The 23,744-nt window shown below is 36.8% G+C and overlaps 1 long non-coding RNA gene and 1 pseudogene across 1 annotated transcript in view; one reads left to right on the top strand and one right to left on the bottom strand.

The window, feature by feature from the left end:
* LOC141505468 (uncharacterized) overlaps positions 1-12,157 on the top strand; it is a 28,561-nt gene extending 16,404 nt beyond the window's left edge. The window contains exons 2-3 of the long non-coding RNA XR_012473610.1: positions 8,631-8,786; positions 11,028-12,157. This is a non-coding gene — a long non-coding RNA (uncharacterized LOC141505468). The remainder of the gene's footprint in view (positions 1-8,630; positions 8,787-11,027) is intronic.
* Positions 12,158-20,397: 8,240 nt separating this feature from the next.
* LOC141495173 (large ribosomal subunit protein eL22 pseudogene) lies at positions 20,398-20,792 on the bottom strand (annotated as a pseudogene).
* Between the last annotated feature and the right edge of the window lie 2,952 nt (positions 20,793-23,744).

Raw genomic sequence — 23,744 nt, 5'->3', positions numbered from 1 at the left:
TTTAATAAGATACCCAATTCTTCCATAATTTCTTCCAGTATGTTCAAATACTCTTATTATATGAGATGGTAAGTTTCTTCCCCTTCCTCACTCTTTCTTTCTCAGTATATTTCTATGTTCCACCAATTTCTCTCTTTTTTTATTATTATGGAACTAAATCATCTCTTGGTTCTTTGTTTATATTCTTTATCATCCTCTGTAACCTTTGAATACAAACATATTTGCTTCTTCTCCTTATTAGGAGATAAAAATTCTTCATTACATATTTCATCCTATGTGACCAAATGGGTTTACCTTTCTGTATTTCTTCTGATAACTATATTTGCATTTCAGAGTTTCGACTCATTTCTAGCTTTTTTCATCTAGAAAGCTTACAAGTCTTCTATTTCATGAATTCTTTTTTTCCTGCAGGATAATATTTAATTTTGCCTGGTGGTTTATTCTTGGCTATAAACCTTTATTTTTTGCCTTTTAGAATTTCATATTATCAGCTTACTTTTTCTTTCTATGACTGCAGTCAAACCTTCAGTGATTCTCACTGTGGTTCTTTGGTACAGTAATTCTTTTTTTTTTGGTTTTTTTTTGGAGTCAATTTGCACTATTTTTTTCTTTAACCTATAAGCTCTATATTTCACATTGTGATTTTCTTGGAAACTCTCACTTTGAAATTTCTTTCAGGAGATAACGTGTAGATTTTTACTATTCTTACTTTGTTCTCTGGTTCTAATAGATATGGAAAGTTTTTGTTTTATTATTTCTTAAACTATGGCACAGTCTACACTCTGAAATTTATCCTTACCTTCTTTCTTGGGGGCATATGAGTGCTTTCTGATCCTCTACCTTTCCTACCCTGGGACAAATTCCCCATTTTGCAATAAAACCCTTGTGACCCTCCCTTGATTTCAGGATATCATTTAGCTACAACTCCCTTTTATTTTCTAATTTCTTCAATATTGAAAATGTCAAGGATGTGAGGTAGTAGTGAAGGAATAGCAAGAGAGACAGATTTATTAAAAATCATATAAAATGTATAATAAAAAAATGTCAAGATAGATACAATCCATTTCCTCTACACATTGGTCATGGCACAAAGTTCAATAAATCAATCAGCAAGCATTTATTAAACACCTACTGTATGCCAAGCACTAAGAATACAAAAACAAAGAATGAAAAAATTGATATATTTTTTTAACATTTTTATTTAAAGTTTTGAATTCCAAATTCTAGCCCTCCTTCCTTATTCCTCTCCCTCCCTGAGATGGTAAGGAATCAGATATAGGTTATACATATGCGATTATGTATAAAATTTTCATATTTGTCCTTTTTTAGATTCAAATAAAAGAAAAAATTAAGGAAAGTGAAAGAATGCTTTGTCTGTATTCAAAAATATCACTTCTTTCTCTTGAGGTGGATGTTATGTTTCATTATTGTCCTTTAGAATTGTCTTGGGGCAGCTAGGTGGCGATAGAGCATTGGCCCTGGAGTCAGGAGTACCTGAGTTCAAATCTGGCCTTAGAATTGTCTGGACCATTGTATTGCTGAGAAAAGTCAAGTAATTGACAATGCTTCACTGAACAATATTGATATTACTGTGTAGAGTGTTCTCCTGGTTCTGTTCACTTCCTTATGCATCAGTTCATGTAAGTCTTTCCATTTTTTTTCTGAATTCATCCTGCTTCTAATTTCTTTTCTTTTCTTTCTTTCTTTCTTTCTTTCTTTCTTTCTTTCTTTCTTTCTTTCTTTCTTTCTGTATCTCTCTCTCTCTCTCTCTGGCAAGGCAATGGAGTTAAATGACTTGCCCAAGGTCACTCAGCTAGGTAATTATTAAGGTTGGATTTTTTTTTAGGTTTTTTTTTTTGCAAGGCAAATGGGGTTAAGTGGCTTGCCCAAGGCCACACAGCTAGATAATTATTAAGTGTCTGAGACCGGATTTGAACCCAGGTACTCCTGACTCCAAGGCTGGTACTTTATCCACTATGCCACCTAGCCATCCCCTTAAAGTTGAATTTTAACTTAGGTCCTCTTGACTTACAGGCCAGTGCTCTATTCACTGTGCCACCTAGCTGCCCCACTCTTATAATTTCATAAAGCAAATCCATTATAATCATATACCATAGATTGTTTAGGCATTCCCCAATTGATGAGCTTTTCTTCAGTTTTCAATTCTTAGTCAACACAATAAGAGCTGCTATAACTATTTTTCTAAAAATAGTCCCCCCCCCTTTTCGGATGTTTTTGGAATATAAACAAATCTAACAGTGGTATTGCTGGGTCAAAAGATATGCACAATTTGATAGCCCTTTGAGTTTAGTTCCAAATTGCTCCCCAGAATGCTTGAATCAGTTCACAACTCTGCAAATCCCACCCTTTCCAATTTTCTGCTTTCTTTATAAATTTGTTTGCTTTGGTTTTATTTGTGCAAACTTTTTAATTTTATATAATCAAAATTATTTATTTTGCATTTTGTAATGCTCTCTACATTTTTCTTAGTCCTAAATTCTTCCCTTATCCATAAATCTAACACAAGCTATTCCATACTCTCTAAGTTTTTTGCAAGGCAGATGGGGTTAAGTGGCTTTTGCCCAAGGCCACACAACTAGGTAATTATTAAGTATCTGAGGTCCAATTTGAACTCAGGTACTCCTGACTCCAGGGCCTGTGCTCTATCTGCAGCTCCACCTAGCTGCCCAAATTCCATACTTAATTTATTTATATTACTATCTTTTATTTTTAAATTATGTACCCATTTTGACCTTATCTTGGTATACAGTATGAGATGTCTACACCTAGTTTCTGCCCTATTGCTTTTCAGTTTTTTTTCCAGCAGTTTTTGTCCAAAAGCTTGAATCTTTGGGTTTATTATGTTATATTACTATGGAAATTTACAGTCATGTAATTTGTACCAAATCTATTCCACTCTATTTCTTAGCTGGTACTAGATTGTTTTGATAATTAACACTTTGCAAATAAAGTTTGATACATGGTATGGTTGAACCACCTTCTTTTGCATTTTTTCTTCATTGATTCCTTTGATATCCTTGAGCTTTTGTTTTTCCGGATGAATGTTATTATTTTTTTCTTTCTCCATAGAATCCTTTTTTGATAGTTTATTGGAATGGCATTGAATGGATTAATTTAGTTAGAATTGTCATTTTATTATATTGACTTGGCCTACCTATAAGCAATTAATATTTTTCCAATTGTTTAGATCTAACTCCATTTGTGTAAAAAGTGTTTCATTGTGTTTTCATCCAAGTTTATCTTGGCAGGTACACTTCCAAATATATTTTTTTTTTTAGTTTTTGCAAGACAATGGGGTTAAGTGGCTTGCCCAAGGCCACACAGCCAGGCAATTATTAAGTGTCCAAGGCTGGACTTGAACTCAGGTACTCCTGACTCCAGGGCCGGTGCTCTATCCACTGCGCCACCTAACCACCCCCACTTCCAAATGTTTTGTATTGTCTATAGTTATTTATAATGGAATTTCTCTTGCTGTCAAACTTTTTTGGATAATATATATAAATTCTAATGATTTATTTTGTATTCTGCAATTTTGCAAAGTTGTTAATGATTTTAAGTATTTTAAAAAAGAGGATTCTCTCCAATTTTCTAAGTTAAACATCTTATCATCTGCAAAGATGATAATTTGTTTCCTCATTGCTTAGTCTAATTCCTTTAATTTCTTTCTCTTCTCCTCTTATTGCTATAGTTAATATTTCTAGTATAATATTAAATAATAGAAGTGAAAATGAGCATTCTTACTTTACCTCTAATTATACTAGAAGGTTTCTAGCTTATTCCCATTTCAGATAAAAAACATGATAATGGTTTTAGATAAATAGTACTTATCATTTTAAGGTAAGCTCCATTTATTCCTAGACTCTCTAATGTTTTTAATAGGAATGAGTATTGTATTTTGTCAAACAAAGGCTTTTCTGCATCTATTGAGATATTCTTATGATTTGTCATTTATGCTGATAGGTTATCTAATAATGAACCAGTCCTTCATTCCTGGTATAAATCCCACCTATTCATAGCGTATGATCCTTGTGTTATATTGTTGTATTCTTTTAGTTAGCATTTTATTTAATCTTTTTGCATCAATATTCTTTAGGGAAATTTGTCAATAATTTTGCTTCTCTATTTTGATTCTTCCTGGTTTAGGTATCAGTACTATATTTGGGTCATAAAAGGAATTTGGTAGAATTCCTTATTCACATGTCTTTTCAAATAGTTTGTATAGTATTGGCATTAATTGGTCTGTAAACTGTTTGGTAGAATTTGTTTGTGAATTTATCTTGTCCTGGGGATAATTTTTTTCTTTTAGGTTTTTGCAAGGCAAATGGTGTTAAGTGTCTTGCCCAAGGCCACACAGCTAGGTAATTATTAAATGCCTGAGACTGGATTTGAACCCAGGTACTCCTGACTCCAGGGCCTGTGCTAAATCCACTGCCACCTAGCTGCCCCTTTTCTTAATTTCACTTTTCTAAATCTCTTCTGATTTCTAGAATTTCCATTTGGTGTTTAATTGAGAATTTTAACTTGTTCTTTCTCTAGTTTTGTTCATTGTATGCCCAATTCATTGATCTGTTTTTTTCTCTATTTTATTGATGAAATTAGAGATATAAAATTTCCCCTATGTACTGCTTTGACTGCATCCTGTAAATGTTCTCATTTTGTTTGATGAAATTGTCAATTGTTTCTATGATTTACTTTTGATCTACTTATTTTTTAGGATTAGATTATTTGTTTTCCAATTAATTTTTAATCTCCTTCCAATGTCCAATATTGAACAGAATTTTTGTTGCATTATTATCTGAAAAGGCTGCATTTACTATTTCTGCTTTTTTGCATTCTGAGGTGTTTACAGTGCAATACATGGTCTACTTTTGTGCAGGGGCCATGTACTGCTGAGAAAAAGCTTTATTCCTTTCTATTCCTGTTCAATTTTCTCTAAAAATATATCATATCTATTTTTTTCAGAATTCTATTCTGTTTTTAACTTCTTTCTTATTTACTTTTTGATTAGATTTTTCTAGTTCTAAGAGGGGAAAGTTGGAGTTCCTCTACTAGTAAAGTTTTATTGCCTATTTCCTCTTATAACTCATTTAATTTCAACTTCAAAAGTTTGGTCCATAAATCTTTAGTGCTGATATGACTTTATTGTCTTTGGTTCCTTTCAGCAAGACATAGTTTTCTTCCTTATCTTTTAAAATAAAAAAATTAAAAAAATCTATTTTTGTTTTTTTCTTTGTCTTAGATCATGACTGCTATCCTTACGTTCTTTGTTTCAGCTGTGTGTATCTCTCTGCTTCAAATGTGTTTTTGTAAACAGTACATTGTAAGATTCTGATTTTTAATACATTCTGCTATCTGCTTCCATTCAGTGGGTGAGTTCATCCCACTCACATTTATAGTTATGATAATTAACCATATATAATAACCTCCATGCTATTTTTGCCTAGTTTATCTCCTCCCTTCCCCCCCCTTTCCTTCCTCACAAGTATTTACTTCTAATCACTGCCTTCTCTTATGTATCTACCCTTTCATCAGCCTCACTGCCCCTTCTGTTATCACCATCCCTTTTTACTTCCTTGTATGGTAAGATAGATTTTTATATCCAACTGTGTGCATGTCATTCCCTCTTCAAGCCAGTTTTGATGAGAGTATGGTTTAAGATTAGCCCACCTCCTACCATTCTTCATCTATTTTATAATAGCTCTTTCATGTAGGATAATTAATTCAATCTCCTTTGCAATCTCATTCAATCTCTCCCCCCCACCTTGTTCTTTTTCCAATGCAATTTTCTTACTCACTCCTTTGTTTTTTTTTAGGGGGGGGGTACCACCCCACCTTATATTCATATCCTCTTTCTCTCTCTCTCTCTCTCTCTCTCTCTCTCTCTCTCTCTCTCTATATATATATATATATATATATATATATATATATACATTTCTTCAGATTTCTCTTATAGTAATAAAATTCTTAAGAGTTACAAATAATATCTTACCATATAGAAATATAGTTTAACCATATTGAATTTCTTATGGTTTCTTTTTCTTGCTTCTTTTTTTTAACCTTTTCAACTTTCCCTTGACTCTTGTATTTGAAAGTCAAATTTTTTATTTGGCTCCAGTCTTTTAATTAGGAATGCTTGAAAGTTCTTTATTTCATTAAATATTCATTTTTCCCCTGAAAGATTTTATTCAATTTTGCTGGTTAAATAATTCTTGGTTGTAAAAATTCTTTGCCTTCCTATAATTCATATTCTAAATCATCCAGTTATTTAATTTGGAAACTGTGTAATCCTGGCTAAAGCTCCATGATAATTGAATTATTTCTTTTTGGTTGCTTGCAGTACTTTCTCCTTGACCTATGGTCTCTGAAATTTGGATATGATGTTCCTGGGAGCTTTCATTTCAGAATCTCTTTTAGGATGTGATCAATGGAATCCTTTTTAATTTCTGTTTTGCCATCTGCTTCTAATTTATCAGGGCAAATTTTTTTTAATCATGGTTTTCAGGTAGTCCAATAATATTTATATTATCTCTACTGAAACTATTTCCTTAGTCAGTTGTTTTTCCAGTGAGAAATTTGACATTTTCTTCTATTTATTTATTTATTTATTTATTTATTTATTGCTTTTAAAATCTTGTTTTATCAATCTTTACTGCTCATAGAGTCATTAACTTGCATTTGCTCAATTCTAATTTTTAAAGAATTATAATCTTTAGTAAATTTTTCTAGTTCCTTTTCCATTTGGCCAATTTTATTTTTTAGGGAACTGTTTCCCTCTGTAAATTTCTTATATCCTTTTCCATGCTGTTGACTCTTTTTTTCATAATTCTCGTGCATTTTTCCCCAGTTTTTCTTCTACTTCTCTAATTTACTTTTTAAAATTTTTTTTCTTTTTTTTTAGGTTTTTGCAAGGCAAATGGCGTTAAGTGGCTTGCCCAAGGCCACACAGCTAGGTAATTATTAAATGTCTGAGACCGGATTTGAACCCAGGTACTCCTGACTCCAAGGCTGGTGCTTTATCCACTACACCACCTAGCTACCCCCTTAAAATTCTTTCAAGAATTTTTTTTGGGACTGTGACCAAATTACATTTTTCTTTGAGGCTTCATATGTAGTTATTTTGATACTATTTTCTTCTAAGTTTTTTGCCTTGATCCTCTCTGTTCCATAATAACTTTCTATGGTCAATTTTTTTTTATTCTTTTTCTCATTTTTTCTGCCTTTTTTTGTGACTTAGAGTTTTTATATGATAGTTGGGTTCTAGGCCCAGGCGTTTTGTGCTTTGGCTCAGGGTCTTATTGCTGGCTTTCACTGGACTTCAGGGCTTTCATTGCAAGGTAGGCTAACTTTCTGTATTCAGGGGTAGTGTCTTCCTGTTGGCTTCCTCTTGGTGAGGGGTTTAGCTGCAGGCCTGCCCTAGGGATGCAGTCTTTGTGCTGGGTTGCTATTATAACAATAATATAATTAATATTAATTAATTAATATTAATTATTTATAATGTAATAATATTATAACAAATTCTTTCTACTGACCAGCCCTGGATGAATATCTTGTTGTTGGTCTGGTTCAGGATAGTGGCTTGAGCTCTGGAGATGACTTAGGACTTGGGGTCAGGAAGACCTGCTGCAAAAACTTGGGTTTTGCATCTTTTCCCTTACTTACCAATTGCCCTGACATTTAACCTCTCTGAGCCTCTGTTTCCTCATTCTTGAAATGGAGAGAATGAAAGCTATTCACAGATTGTGTAAAGGATTGAGTTAATGTTTTTAAATCACTTAGTAAATTTTAAAGCTTATATAAATGTGAACACATAGTAAAGGAACCATTTGATTTTTTTCTTTCTTTTGTGGGTTCCCACAGATTATGAATTCATCTCCAAATGATCAGTGTGTTGGTGATGAACCTCTTTGCCCTGATCTTAGCTGGACCTCAGAAAACCAGGGTAACCTTTTCTGGGAAGTGTTCTCCTCAATGACTCTAGTAATATTAGGCAGTAAATCATCCTTCCCTTACTGGATTGGGCTGGATTATAGGGAGCAGGTGAAAGGTGGGTAGTATAGAGAGCCCTCCATTTCCACTTTAATAACTTCATATACTGATCTGGGTCTGATGAGAAATCCATTGCTGAAAAATAGCAACATCTGTTTCAATTATGAAGTAGACCACGCTCTTCTACAATCCTCTTGACTTTGCTAAATGGCTCCTCAACAAGATAGCAGTGACCTCTCCGTCATAATTATTCACTAGTGAAATCACGTTTTTATTATTGTTTATACTTTGAATGCCACTATACAAAGCACTGCCTCTTATAATTAAAGAATAATTTATAAAAAATGAAAGAACAGCCTAATTGAAAAATAAACTGGGTCTGTCAGTCAGTAGAAATTTTGCAGATGTATTCATACCAATTTTCCTGCAGATTTGCCACTTACAAACGATGTAAGAGAAATCATCTCAATGAGAGGCTAACTATCCCAGGACTTGGGAATTCAGTGAATTAATAATGAGAGGGCATTGGTACCTTGGTGAAAACTTTGGAGGCTAGAGAGAGATATCAGGGATCTTCTCTATTTCTCTGGTTTTGCAGATTGTTTTTCTTATCTTTTTTTCAGTCATGTGAAATCTGATGATTGAGGCTGAAAGAGAGAAGAGGCTGAAGAAATGAATTGCCACCTAAAGCAGACTGTTACTTACTCTGTGTCACATGGAACCCATTTGACACTAGGGTTTGTTCTGACAGCTACAGCAACAATGAGAAGAATTCCCAGGTAAGACAAATGATTCTGCAAATTTTCCTTCTTCCTCATTGCTGCAGACCAAAGAAGCCCAGCCAGGAAATTGATATAAAATGCTATGACACATGTCAAAGAAACATCCTGATTGGAAATAAGATCATTGCAGATCACATACAATTGGACTGCAAAATCACCTCAAGCCGAAGAATCATAAATAATTTCTACATAATTCAGGCTGGGGCAGGCTGTTTTCTCAGACTAAGTTGGGGCCTGCCACTGTGCTGTCAACAAATTATCTTACTAACTTTGCAGTTTGGATTCACTCATATTAACATGGATTTCAGACATAGAAACCCCACACAAATCATGAGATTAATATTGCAATGCAATCATTTTTCTGCTTCATGATTTATGTACTATGCACATCTTGACTTTCCTATGGTCCACCCATACTTCAAGCTTATGATTACACATTGGTTCTGCCCTTCACCCAGACCCAGTCTATGTAATTGGTCAAACCTCCAGTCATCTGCTACCTTTCACATCCCCCAATTTTCATATCATTCAAAGTTTGAATTTCTTGCTCACAAGAAAAAATTATGCCTTCCTATGCCAACATTACCCTATCACTAAGAAAGGTGATAAGAAAGAAAGATTTTTTGGAAATCACATTATGGGAGTGTATGCTATTACAGATACACATACACAAGTCCACTGATACACAAGGAAACAGGTAATTTGGGGATCAGAAAATAAATGCATATTTGGTATGGGAGTGTTATATGTGCTCTTGTAGAGTGTAGGTCTTGTGGAACAATTCTTGAAGAGAAGACAAAGATTTCTGATTCATTTAAAATGATGCACTTTAAAGTATATCATTTAAAAAAGATACAAAGAGCTAACCATCAGAAGAATTATAAAATAAATTTAATAGCTATTAGATGCAGTTGAAAATGAATATAGTCTACCTTCATAATATTTATCTGTAAATTGATCAACCATTAAGTATTAAATTTATATAATTAATATGTGCCTTTATCTCAAAGATAAATAGATTTTGTTCAGAATTAGTGAAAAATAGTTCATACGGCTACAATCCTACATTTAGTTCTATTCTAGAATTGTATAGTTCATACAATTTTATAATTCATTGAGAGGGGGTGGAGAATAGAGTAATAAAGTGTCAGACCTAAAAGGGGCAGTCATTTCTCATCTATATTTTCCAGATGAAGACACTGAGAGCTATTAAGGTTATATGATTCGGTGAAGCTCATATAGCCATGACAGAACTGAACTAGACCCCAATTCTCCCAAATCTGAGTTTAGTACATTTCCCTTTGCACAATACATATTTATATCTACTTTTTTCCATTGTATAACATATTCATAAAATATAGAAAGAGACAGAGGGATAATAAGAGGGAGACAAACAGACAGGCACATACATAGAAAAAGGATAAATATATCTTATCACAGACCATCCCAGAGATTTACTCTACTTAACAGGTGGAACAGAAGATAAATGGATTAGCCAGGTAACTTGAACTCTATTAAAAAACTTTCTGAAAAAAATCAATCCTCCAGAGGAGATTTGGGAAAATAAAATATGATCAGCTGTGCCAGAGAACTTCAATAAATCGATGACTTCAGGCTTGGTAAACAATCTGATATATAGCTCCCATAGTATCATCACCAGCTTTCGTTCCCTCTGTAATTGGACCGTGGGATGAGTCAAAGCCAGAATGAAAACCATTAAAAATCATGTTTCAAGGGAAAATTAACTTATTTGCTGACCAACAAAAACAAAAGTAATTTCAGAATTTTAAGGATGGCATAAAATCATAGTATTACTGTGAATTTTTTTTTAATCTTAAATTAGAGATGGTATCTGGTATAAAATACAAAATAGACCTCTTAGCACTTCCTTTGAAGAAGTGTTTTAACTCAGACACAATCAGCTAATCCTCAGAAGACCACTGTTACTTGCTATTCCAGGTGAGCTGATCCAAGATCATAAAGATAGAGAACCTACTTTGAGACCTTGCAAGGATAATCCCTGCACTTCCAGGTTAAAGGCAATAAAATGACAAGGAAATTAGTCAATTTTTTTTTTTGCCTTTCTGGATTTCCTGTGCAAGATGGATGGTAGTTGTTTTGTCCTTTATTTTCAAAGAGGACTATGACATCATGATATAATGAGTAATGACTTGTGCATAAATTGTATTTAAATAAGGCAGATTTTCACAAAGTTGTCAACCTTGCTCTCTCTTCCAGTGTCATAGAAGTCCAATGGCAAAACAAAAGTCAATGACCTGGGATGCAGTGGATGACCTTGATGTCTTCAATGTCTGACCAAACTCTAAGTGACCAAGTTTCCAGCACCTGCTTCAGTCACCTTCATGGCTGTTGGAAGAAACTGGTCGTTTGTGGAGGGGGGCGGGTAGGAAGAATAGGGGTTGGGGGAGAGTAGTCTTCATATGTTAGACAATCTCAAGTTATAAGAAAATTTAAGAAGATGCAGCTATTGGGTTTATATACTCAATCACCCTCTGAAGGATTAAACTCATCTCTATTGCTGTAATAAAATTAAAGTTATGATTTATAATATAGATAATAAAATAGCAAAATTGTCAGAAGCTTAAACTGAACAGTCAAAAGTGGAATAGATAGTAGCCTACATGATATGATTTAAGAGAGGTGGAAAAGTGTTAGAATGGTGCCCCTAAATAAAGTGGCTAAAATTCTACTATTCATTTCAGTGATTTAAACATTGCCTTTTCCTCCCACTTCTATTTTAAAATGTCACTGCCTCTGAATAGGGAAACACATCAAACTACTGATATCTTGGGTAGGATTGAGTTTATATCTCATTTTACTGATGACAGGAGGGATTTGTGACAGTCCTGGAGACAAATTGGGTAGACAAGAGGAAAAGCAGAGAAATTAGAGAAGAGCAGGGCACCAAAGGCAATTCCACTTGAAAAACAAATTGACAAAGTCATTCACCAATGAACACTTGGTTTTTTTTAAATGGCCATGGATATAGTTCTTAAAGGCAATTAAGGGTACTGGCACATTCAGAGGAAAATGTCTTTTCAGTGAGATATAGAAGCAATGGAAACGAAGGAGGTGGAGTCAAAAAAAATGCCTTTAATTTTCTTCATCCTTCTAAATAAGTAAACAGGATTTACCGGTTCACATGTCTCTCTATCTCTTTCTCATTGTAGGTCTTAAATTTATCGCTTCTCTGTTAGGAAGTATGTAAGGATAATGTTTTAGCAATGTTCCTCTAAAATCATGGATGTTCATTTTATTGGTCTTACAGCTTTAAAAGTTATTTGTCTTTACAGTATTATTTGTTCTGGTCCTGCTCATTTCATTCTTCATCAGCTTATAAAATCTTCAATATCTTTTTTTATGAAATAGATGGAACAATCTTAATGGTTCTTTTGTTTCTACTTGTTTCATGTCTACATCATTTCATATAAATCTTTTGCTATTTCAAAGAAAGAGTGAAACATCTTTTTTTTATATCCTACTGCACACTTGACTTAATATTTTATTTTATTTTTTTTTATTTAAGGCAATGGAGTTAAGTGGCTTGCCCAAGGTCACACAGCCAGGCAATTATTAAGTGTCTGAGGCTGAATTTGAACTCAGGTTCTCCTGATTCCAGGGCTGGTGCTCTATCCACTACACCACCTAGCTGCCCTGCAAATGACTTAATATTTTTAAGATAATCATAAACTTAATATTGATAACAGAAAACCAAAAATCATTATATCAGTAGTTCAAAAAGCTTCTGACAAAATACAACTCTAATTCTGTTTAAAAATATTAAAATATTAGAAAACCTAGGAATATATTTACTTAAAATGATAAATATTATATATATCTAAAACTAAGAGCTACCATTTATAATATCAGAGTGAAATGAGAATATCCAGTATCACTATTTCTCTTTGATTTGGTACTAATAATGTAGGCTATCACAATAAGAACAGAAAAAGAAATTGAAGGAATAAGTAAGGAAATAAAATTATTACCTTTTGTAGATATGTTATACTTAAAGAATCCTTGAAAGTCAACTAAAAAAATCAAAACAAAAATTGTAGAATATTTACAAAATATGAAATAAATCCACACAAATCATCAGTATTTCTATGTGATGCCAATAAAACCCAGCAAGAAAAGATAAATTCCATCTAAACTTACCATAGGTTATAAAATATTTTGGGGACTGCCTAACCCAAATTAAATACACAGAAACTACATATAAGTACAAATCACTATTTATAGAAATTAAGACAGACAAATAGTTGGAAAAATTTTAATTTCTCATGGATGAGTCAACATAATAAAAATGACAACAAAGTAGATGGTAATGCTGAACTCTTAAGGATCTTGGGACCTTGTCATTTGCCTTGATAATGTATCTTCTGATTGTATCTTCTCCCTTTAGTTAGAAAGTAAACTGCTTGAGGCTAGAGACTATCTCAGCACTCAGCAAGGTACTGGGAACAAGGTACCTGAAACTTTACTCAAAAAAATACTTTTCCATTCATTAATTCATCACAACTAATTTACCCTTTTTTTTTTTTTTAACATCCAGGTGGTGCTGGGCAGTCCTGCTGGCAAATGTGTCAAATGGATTCAGGAGGATAGATGAAATGATTTTTTGTCCCTTGAAGTTCTAGTTTTCCATGATCTTATGGAAAGAACACCTGCATATTGAACTATAAATAGCAATGATTTAGGCAGTCAAAAGCAGGTATGCCAAGCAGGGAAATGAGAAATGAGACTGGGAGAGAGTACTCTTCTGTTACCTAATATTCTCCACTGCTATGCAGGGATCATCCTTCGTCTATCACAGCAACTGCAGCAGCATTTGCCCTCCAAATAGATATTACATTTCATAAAGCTAAATCAGCCCCCATGACAAAGTGTGTGCATTTAGAATTAAGGCCCTTTTAATACCAGAGATTAGAGAGGATCAACAGAGCTGAAAAGGAAGAGGAATGTAACTATCCTTTTGCTCAGACTCCACTGCTTGCAGTGAATCCTAGGGATTGATCCTTGTGCTCATGTTAAAGTTGAACTTGGGAAGCAGAGCCCAACCAAGAATATGTCAAGGTGGATAGAGAGTCCTTTCTAAATATCTAAACTCTAACTCTAAATATTGGCATCTTCACTTCTATGAAGGAAAATCAGGATGGTTAGGGTTTGGGGGTAGAGAGAGCTATGAATCAGCTCTAACTTCAGCACATTGTTAGGGTTTCTCACCAAGAACAGTAGAACCTTGATTTATGAATTTAATTCATTCTCAGATGATGTTCATCAAACGATTTGTTCATATTGCAAAGTGAATTTTCCTGTAGGAAATAATGTATATATAATCACCCACATAATAATCCCCATCCCCAAAAATATTCATATAAAAATAATTATAATTTTAAGTAAGTTTTTGTCCCTATTTCACCTGAAATACAATAGCAATGATAAGTATACAATATAAACCGAAAATTAAACAAATTAACCTGCATTTTACCTTTAAGAAGAGTCATGGCTGGTGAGAGGGAGATAACAGGGAGGAGGAGGAAGGGTTATTGATTGAAAGGAGAATTTCCTTCCATGAGAACATGGGGGGATTTCAACGTTGGGAATATTCTCTCTTATGCTACTTTCATTTAAAGTAAGGCTAACACTACTGCCTTCACTTATTTTTTGTTTTTTAGAATCATTTTCATATTTTGACTCAGTTTTTCTTTTCTTTATATTAGCTTCTGACTAGAACAAATGTTTGTATTGCGAATATTTGTTTGTCCTGCAGGACAAATTTTGTGAAAAATGTTTCCTTGTCCAGGGAAGCATATGTAAACATGGTTAGTCACAAATCAAGGTTCTACAGTATTGTGTTTTGAGAAAAGATGCTCCTTTCATGTTTTGAAAAAAGACATGTTTCCAGGGCAGCTAGGTGGCGCAGTGGCTAGAGCACTGTCCCTCAAGTCAGTAGGACCTGAGTTCAAATCTGACCTCAGACACTTAATAATTACCTAGCTGTGTGGCCTTGGGCAAGCCACTTAACCCCACTGCTTTACCCCTCCCCCTCAAAAAAAAAAACTAAACTAAAAAAGATGTGTTTCCTAGGCCTCATTTCGTGGATCTGGATTATCCCAATAAGGTTAACTGATTCTTCTTCTTGAACTCTTATTGATATATCAGTTCTTCTCTCCATCCCTGACATTAATCACCTAGTCCTAGGAGCTAAGGGCTTTTGCAAATATCTTCAAATATATTCAGTTTTCAATCTTCAAAGGAATCTCAGGAGTTAGTTTCTCCTCACTAGTATTTAAATCCTTGTTTGTGACCAAATATTTTAGATTTTAGATAGAATGTTTGACCTTGGTTCATGGTCATAGCCCAGTTAATCTTTTTCTATTGAAATAAAAATCTGTTTTAATTAACAAGGGCAGCTATGTGTTCAGAGGATATAGAGTATATGACTTGGAGTTAGGAAAACCTGAGTTGAAATCCGGCCTCGGACACTTAGCGGTGTGATCTTGGGCAAGTCATCTAATCCCATCTATTCCTCTCTGTAAACTGATCTGGGGAAATGGCAAACCTCTCCAGTATAGTTATCGAGAAAACCTCAAATGGAATCATAAAGAGTTGGACATGACTAGAAGCCACTGCACAACATTAAATACCAAGGCATTAGAAGCAACTCATAGCATTATTAAATATAACAAAAATCCATAGTGTTTTCTCAAGAACTCTATGAGCCACAGCTTTGGCAGAGCCTTCCCCTCTCTGCATCTATTACATGATAGTCAAGCCTTTCCTGTCCAGAGTGGTGACAATGGAGACCAGAGGAATAACAAAGCCTTGCTCTGTCCTCTGACCTCAATGCCCCTCCATGGAGAGGATGAGAGAGAGAGCCAGATTTCTCTGGGGGTGGACATCAACTATGCGAGCCTGCCTTGGCTATACATCCGATCGACCGTCTCTGTCCTGGGCAGGCCTCTCTGTCCACCTCTGGTGTCGGTAGAGGTTCCCTAGGAAGAGGCCTCTGCTGCCAGTAGAGGAGCAGCTGCCAGGCTGGTCGCTGCCACTTTCAGAAAATGATGCTTCCCACCGAGCAGCCCTAGGGCTTCTCTGTTCCAAGGGCCCCTCTCTCTCTCTGTTCCTCAATGCCGGGGTCCGGCCCACATCAGGATGATTAGGAAGTACTAAGGCTGCGCGTTTTCCATACCACAAAAAAATAATAACAGGTAGACCCTTTGATTTCTAGGGAAATAAGGACTCCTTTGCTGCACTTCCCGTCAGCCTGGCCCTTTGAACAAGCTCACTCCATAATTTAGAGTTTGAATCTCGCCTTAAATGGCAGTTAAAAATTGTATGTGGCAGTTCGCAATGAAATTTAGCTTGACAGCTTGGACATAAAACTAAAAATAAATGACTTCACATCCAAATAATAAGTAATAACAATGTTAGCCTGCATAAGAATAGCAGGGCTGGATTCAAATACAATATTAATTTTAGGAATATGAGTGACTAGGGAGAGACAGAGGCAAAGAAACAAATCCTTCATATAGCAATAGTCTCCTCTTATCCCCCAGGCAACTGGCTGCCTTTCACCTCGGCGGCTCGGCAATTATGTGGTGTAATGGAAGCAGCGCAAATAAGCAGAGAGATTTTATTAACCCAAATGAGCAAATCATCTGCGTATTATTGCGATTTGATTGACACTGACAAGTGTCGAGCAGACACGGGTGTGAATATGATAAAGCAGCTCTCCGGAAAGCCCTTGATAATGTTAGTCTTGATAAAGTTGCTTGGCCAGCCTCTCTAAGTAAATAAAGGGGAGAGGCGGATGACGCATATTAATTCACCCAGTTTGCAGCCCGCTGGAGGACTAGGGGGGGAAAAAAAGTTGCGAGAGGTTCAGACTCTGGCATTTCATATGAATACCAAAATTGCATTCATGAGTCGCGCAGACTTTACAATAATATATTAATATTAAAAGTAAAGGTCATTCCGCATCACAGTTAAGCTTGCCTGAGCTTCAACCTTTATACCAATAACCGACTCAGGGAAATAAGTGCGAGATATTTGAATACTGTAAAAATAAGATAAAAAAGGCGGGTGGGGGGAGGCGGCCGGCCGGGAGGCGGCTCAGGTGGCCCCTCGCCCACCTGCACTCCCGGGGGCAATTAAAGGGCCCCCCGGGAGGCGGCCCGCGTCCGAGGCAGCCGGCGCCGGCGGGGGGAGCTGGTTAATGGCACAGGCCCGGAGGCCCCGCCCGCGAGGCGCGCTCCCCGCCGCGCGCGCGCTCCTGCCCCGCCGCGCGCGCGCTCCTGCCCCCCGCGAGGCGGCGCGCTCAGCGCGGACCCGGCGCGGCGGGCGCGCTCCCGGCAAACGCCGACCGGAAGCCCGGGCTGGGACGGTTGAGGGAGGGGGAGGGGAGAGGGGGCGGCCCGCCCGGAGGCAGGGGGCTGCACCGCATGACCCGCGGGGAGGGAGAAGCGCGTCGCGGAGGCCTCTGCACGGAGCGAAGGGGGGGGGCTCGAGCCTCCCGGGGGGCCCCCCCAGAGAAAGAGGCCCCGGGGGGGGCGGGCTAGCGCGGGAAACCCGCATCCTCCCATACCCCCTGGGAAGCGAGGACCCCAGCAAGAATGATCTGTACAAGCAGGGCACAGCTCAACTAGCTCTTTTTTTTCTTATCTTTTTTTTTTAATATTTGACACTTTATTTACTTTCCAAATATATGCAATAGTAATATGTACCCATCATTTTTTGCAAGGCTCTGAATTCTGCTCCTCTCCCTCCCCCTCCCCCCCCAAGGCTGTCTGATAGTCCCTACATTGTTTCCATGCCATACATGGATGTAAATTCAATGTTTAGTTAAATTTCAACAACTCAGTAAGGGGGGAAAATATTCCCAGTCTTCTGGAATTATTTTTAAAAGAGCTCCCCGATTTACAGATTTTTCACAGCAAAAGAGAACTGGATTTGGAGGCAGATGACCTAGGTTCAAATGCATCCTCTGTTACTCATTACCCGTGTAACCTCAAACAAGTTACTTAACCTGCCCAAGCCTGCTTTTTCATCTGAAAAATGATAGGTTTAGACTAGATGGTCCCTTCAAGCTCCCCCACCCCCTTCCCAATAGCTTTGTCTCTTCTTTTGATTCTATGAAGTTGGACAGGTCTGCAGAACTGAGTCACTGCAGACACGGGCAAGGCAAACCTTATCTATAATATTAGATAAGTGACTGAAAAATAATTTTTTTTAGATTGGACAAAGTTTTTTCTCAGAGATTTTACTCACTATCATTAGGTAATAGAAACCCTCTTAGGAAATGATCTCCAAAATAAATAATTTTCACTAGAATTACCTTGATCTATATTATAAGAGTAGGCTCACAAGATTGATCTCTGCAAGCAGCACTGAGAAAGTATTTAGCTGCTCGCTCTCTCTCTTCAATAATTCCAAGGGTTTAAATCCACTTTTTGTTAATTGTCCTCAAGAGCTCTTTTCTTGGGTCCTAATGCATTACATGGTTACAAAAACAGAGCTCTGGATTTAGTCAGAGAATTATATCCATCTTGTTGCTTACCCCTTGTGAGACCCTAGATATTTGACTTCTCGAGGCTTCAGTTTCTCTATTTGTAAAATGAAGGGATTGGATTCAATGACCCCAATGGTGAACTCACAGACCCTAAATTTAGAGTCACCTAATCAACACCTAAATTTCTGATTCAGCTCCTCCCTGGAATTACTCAGTAATTCTGCTTTCTGTGAAAAAAAAAATTACTCATTTTTCTATGCACCTAGTTGAGCCAGGCCTAGTTTTGGTGAACAAACTTGAATGACATTATGAAAGAGCTTAAGGGATTTTACCAACATATTGTGGGAGGCCTTTATAAAAATAAAAAGCCCCCCTGCAAAGCCTCCTGGTGGACCAGGTTGCCAACAAAGGTGAAAACTTTCTGATTTCTTAAGTCTCAGACTAAGTGTTTCCACAGAGGGTCATGTAAAGTTCTAAAACTTACAAATTAAACCATATGAAAGGAGTATTAAAAAAAAAACCCATACCAGAGCACAATCTATATACAAATTTGATTGAACCTTAAGATTACTTTAGAGACCAATGAAGGCATTTCACTTTTAATTAAATGTTATCAGAAATTTCTCTATATCCAAGAAAAGTCAATGTTAAAAGCCAGGTTTTTTTTTTTTAATAAAGCATCAGCTCACTATGTGCTCAGGTACACTCTGATTTTTCCCTTATTAATATAGATACACAAACTAATGCTAACAGAAGAAAAAAATGCCTACATATCCTTCAATAGACCTTTCCTTCCAGATTTTCCTCTTTTGAAAATATAAACTCCAAGTCACTCACAATTTAACTGTAGATACTATGGAGAAAAAAATGAACATTTTCAGGCCAAGATCAAGATAGTCTTTTTTTTTACTCTTGGGGCAACAAATATTTTATTTAATAATTTAAAAATTTACAAATTGCAAAAAATTTTAAAGCCAGTCAAATATACTTTCAGATTAAAGAAATTAATTAAATTTAACAATTTTGATTCCATTCAACAAACATTTTTTTAAAGGGCTAGGCATCTATGGATATAACCTTGCCTTCGGGCTTCCATTTTGTGGGTGGGGAAAGGAATATGACATTTAGCCTATAAACAAGTACAAGATAATTTGAGTTGGGAGCGAACCCTTACAGTTAATCTGGATCAGCAAAATATCCCCCAAATCTGTAGAACTTGATGCTTAAGAATCTAGGAGTACAAAAAGGAAAAAAGAATCAAAGAATACGTTCCCAGAATTGGAGTGGAACAGCCTGCACAAATGCAGAGATGGAATACCATTATACCATATAAATGGATAATCTTTTATTAAATGTCTGCTATGTCCAAAGCTAGGCTTTAGGGACACAAAGATAGAAAAGACAGCCCTGACCTCACAGAGTTTGTTATCAATCTAACCATAAAAGAGAAAGAAATAAGGTAGTGGGAAATTATTTTTCATGTGTTGTTTCTTGTATTTTCAGGGCTTGTATAGTGGCTGACAGTGTAGGCATATAAAAATATTTAGTGATTGGTTGAAATAACTACTATACAGAGGGAGAGGAAGCTTAACTGCAAAGGAGAGATCCAAGTAAATGGCCAAGGGAAAAAAAGGATCATTTTCAGCCTGTAGGGGAGAATCAGTGTAAGTGGAAGAGATGGCCTTGATGGCAGGAATTTCAAGTCAGATATGAGGGATGTGTGAAAGTTCATTCCAGATATAAGGATGACTGGAATGAAGGTACAGAGGAGAGAGAAATCAGTCAATAGGAATGTATTAAATGAGGTCCTCAATGCCTAGTCCAGGAAATAATACTTTACTTACAGACAATGGGGAACAAATTAAAGTTGGAGTGGAGGAGAAACATGACTATATTAATATTAATATATTAGAAAGATTACCTAGGTACTAGGTACTAAAAAGGAGATATAGAAGATGGATGAGAGAGGGAAAGAAGGAAACATTTATTAAATGCCTACTGTATACCAGAATATTATTTAATTTTTTTTGGTTCAAATTTTATATAACCAAATGGTTCTATATCCAATAGGGTTTAATCCTCCTCCTCCTCCTCCTCCTCCTCTTCCTCATGACTGAGCTGGAAGTACCATAATTTGTAACTCTCCTTGCTGTTGACCATCACCCAGAGCCAATCACATAGATGGTTCTTTAAGTATTTCTTTGTCAGGTACTTCAAATACCTTTTAGAAAAGAGCACTTTTGATGTCACTCTTGCTATCTTACTGTTGCTTCTTTCAATGATTAAAACTCCACCACCTAGGTTGCCTGTTTTTCTTCACTTTGATTCAATCCTGTAAAAACTCCTCCCTATTAGCTGCATCTATAATCCCCATCTTCCAACAGGATGGATACAATCCAGCGTGAACTTGAGAATTTAATTCTTTTTTTGTTGTTGCCCTTCATCACAGATTTCTTCACAGAAACCATGGTGATCAAGAGCATTATTATTTAATTTGATCCTCACAGTAATGATAGATGTTGAAATCAGGTGTTCCTGATTCCAAACCCTGAGCTCTATCCACTCCATGACTTAGGGGACCACAGGTAGGGAGAAAGAACATTTGGAAGGGCTTAAATTAGAGAGGTGGGAGTGAAAGGGAAGTGGAAGGGCTGGTACAAGGGATATTACTGAGGTAGAATGGACATGACTTGAAAATTGATTCAGTATTTGGGAAGAGGAAAGGGGAAGAGTCAAAATGATTGGACTAATAAAGTTGAAAGATTGGTGGTAGTGCCATGAACATAAATAAGCATGTTGGAGAATTCCCCCATGAAACTGATAAATGTATAGGAACCTTTTTTTTTTTTGATATTTTGATAGATGGAGAGCATGGGTATTCCCTTTGAGAGAATACAGTGGAGGGACACATCCTGAGACATAGCCATTAACACCTCACAGAAGACAGTGATGTGGGATAGTTATTGTCTTTGTCTCTATTGTCATTTGAGGAATGATGTTCCCCTTTGGGATTAGTCTAGAAAAGACAATTGACAGACCCATAGCAGCCCTTTTCCAGAGAGATACCCAGAAATGTGAGACTTTAGATATCACACATCTGATAATGGACTTTGGTATCTGGAAAAGAAAGTGTGAATGGGGTTACCTGGATATTCATGCATTTCTCCTAGGGAGCACCTCAGTCAAGGAGAAGCAGTGTCAGAGACTCTTAGCATTAAAGATGGCAGCAGCTGAAGGCGGTGGTGGAGTGACAAGATTTCTCAGACACTGAGCCTAAGTGTGTAGGCTCAGCCAGCATGGAGAGTCAACAACAAAGGCATGACAAAATCATACATATTCCTTCCCCTACTCTCTCCAGGTTGATCCTGGTTTGTGTAATCTCAGAGCTTGGGGTACTAGGCTACAGGTTGCAGCTGACATTAAGGGAAAAGATCATGAGATTGGATTGAGATATTTAATTCAACAAGTATTTATTAAAACTTTGGTAAGGAGTGTGTTAGTAAATGGTTAATCCTCTGCTATCTGAGGATAAAAATATACAGCATGATACTTTTTTATGATCTTTTTTATTTTTTTATTTTTTAATTCTCATTTTGTACAAATTTTTTTTACATTAATAAAATATTCTTGTTTAAGAGTAAACAAAATACCCCTCCCCCCATGAATATAGACTTGCTTGGGCAATAAAGTAAAGGGGAGAGAAAAAAAGTTAAAATTAAAAAAAATAATAGTAATAATTGTAGGTATGGCCAGGTGGCACAATGGACGAAGCACCAGCCCTGGAGCCATGAGCACCCGAGCCCACGTCTAGCCCCGTAGACCCAACAATCACCCAGCCGTGTGACATGCATGCCACCAGATCCCCACTGCCCTGCAAAAAACAAAAAGAAGAAAAAAAAAGACCCAAAATAAAATAAAATAGTAATCATAGTAGGGGTGGCTGGGTGGCAGACAATAGCATTGGCCCTTGAGCCAGGAGCACCTGGGTCCAAATCTGGCCTCAGACACCCAAAGATCACCCTGCTATGTGGCCCCAGGCAGGCCACCCAGTCCCATTTGCCCTGCACCCTCCCCCAAATAATAATAATAAAAAATGTTCTTCAGTCTTTGTTCCAACACCAACAACTCTGTCATGGGTGGATTGCATTCTTTATGGTAAGTCTATCGCAAAAGTTACTTCCATATTTTTCCAACGTTGCCATTGCTGATCGCAACTCCCTAGTTTCTTATTTCTCCACTACCATGTACTATATTTTCTCTCTCCTTTCACTCTGACTCTGCTGTAGGGTCACTGAGTGGCACAGCAGACAGATCCCTGGTCCTGGGGCCAAGAAGCCCTGAGGCCCCATACCACCCCTTAGGCCCAGAATCCACCTGGCCCTATGGTCTTGGACAGGCCTTCCAATCCCAGCCCCTTGCAAGAAATAAAAAAGAAAATGTGTTATATCTGACCACTCTCCCCCCATGGTCCATCCTCTCCTCCTTTATTCACATCCCCACCCCTTCCCCCTGCTCCCCCCCTCCTTCTTACTCCAGATGTCTATACCCCATTGAGTATATATGCTGTTTCCTCTCCTAGCCACCTCTGATGGGAGCAAAGATTCCCTCATTCCCCCTTGCCTCCCCCGCCTTCCATATCACTGCAATTGTAATAAAGAAAAAAACTTATTATATGAAATATCTTGGCCTATTCCCCCTCTCCTTTTTCTTTCTCCCATTCCATTTCCCTTTTTTCTATTGACTCCATTTTTACACCATATTTTATCTTCAAATTCAGCTTTCTCCTGTGCTTCAACTATAAAAGCTCCCTCTACCTGCTCTATTAACTGAGAAGGTTCATATGAGTATTATTAGTGTCATTTTTCTATGCAGGAATACATGCAGTTCATCATCATCATTAAGTCCCTCATATTTTCCCCTTCTCCTCCAATCTCCATGCTTCACCCGAGTCCTGTATCTGAAGATCAAACCTTCTGTTCAGCTCTGGCCATTCCAAAAGGAACATTTGAAATTCCCCTGGTTCATTGAAAGTCCATCTTTTTCCCTGGAGGAGGACATTCAGCCTTGCTGGATAGTTCATTCTTGGCTGCATTCTAAGTTCTTTTGCCTTCTGGTATATTATATTCCAAGCCCTATGAGCTTCCAATGTAGTTGCTGCTAAGTCCTGTGTGATCCTGACTGCAGCTCCACAATATTTGAACTGTGTCCTTCTGGCTGCTTGTAATATTTTCTCTTTGACTTGGGAGTTCTGGAACTTGGCTATAATATTCCTAGGGGTTGGTTTTTTGGGATCTCTTTCTCGGGGGGATCGGTGGATTCTCTCCATTTCTATTTTGCCTTCTGCTTCTAGAATATCAGGGCAATTTTCCTGTAGTAATTCTTTGAAAATGATGTCAAGGCTCTTTTCCTGATCATGACTT

Source organism: Macrotis lagotis, chromosome 1 (assembly GCF_037893015.1).
Source record: "Macrotis lagotis isolate mMagLag1 chromosome 1, bilby.v1.9.chrom.fasta, whole genome shotgun sequence".
NCBI lineage: Eukaryota > Metazoa > Chordata > Mammalia > Peramelemorphia > Peramelidae > Macrotis > Macrotis lagotis.
Note: the sequence above shows the minus strand (reverse complement) of the source record. Positions and strands in the feature narration are given on the sequence as shown.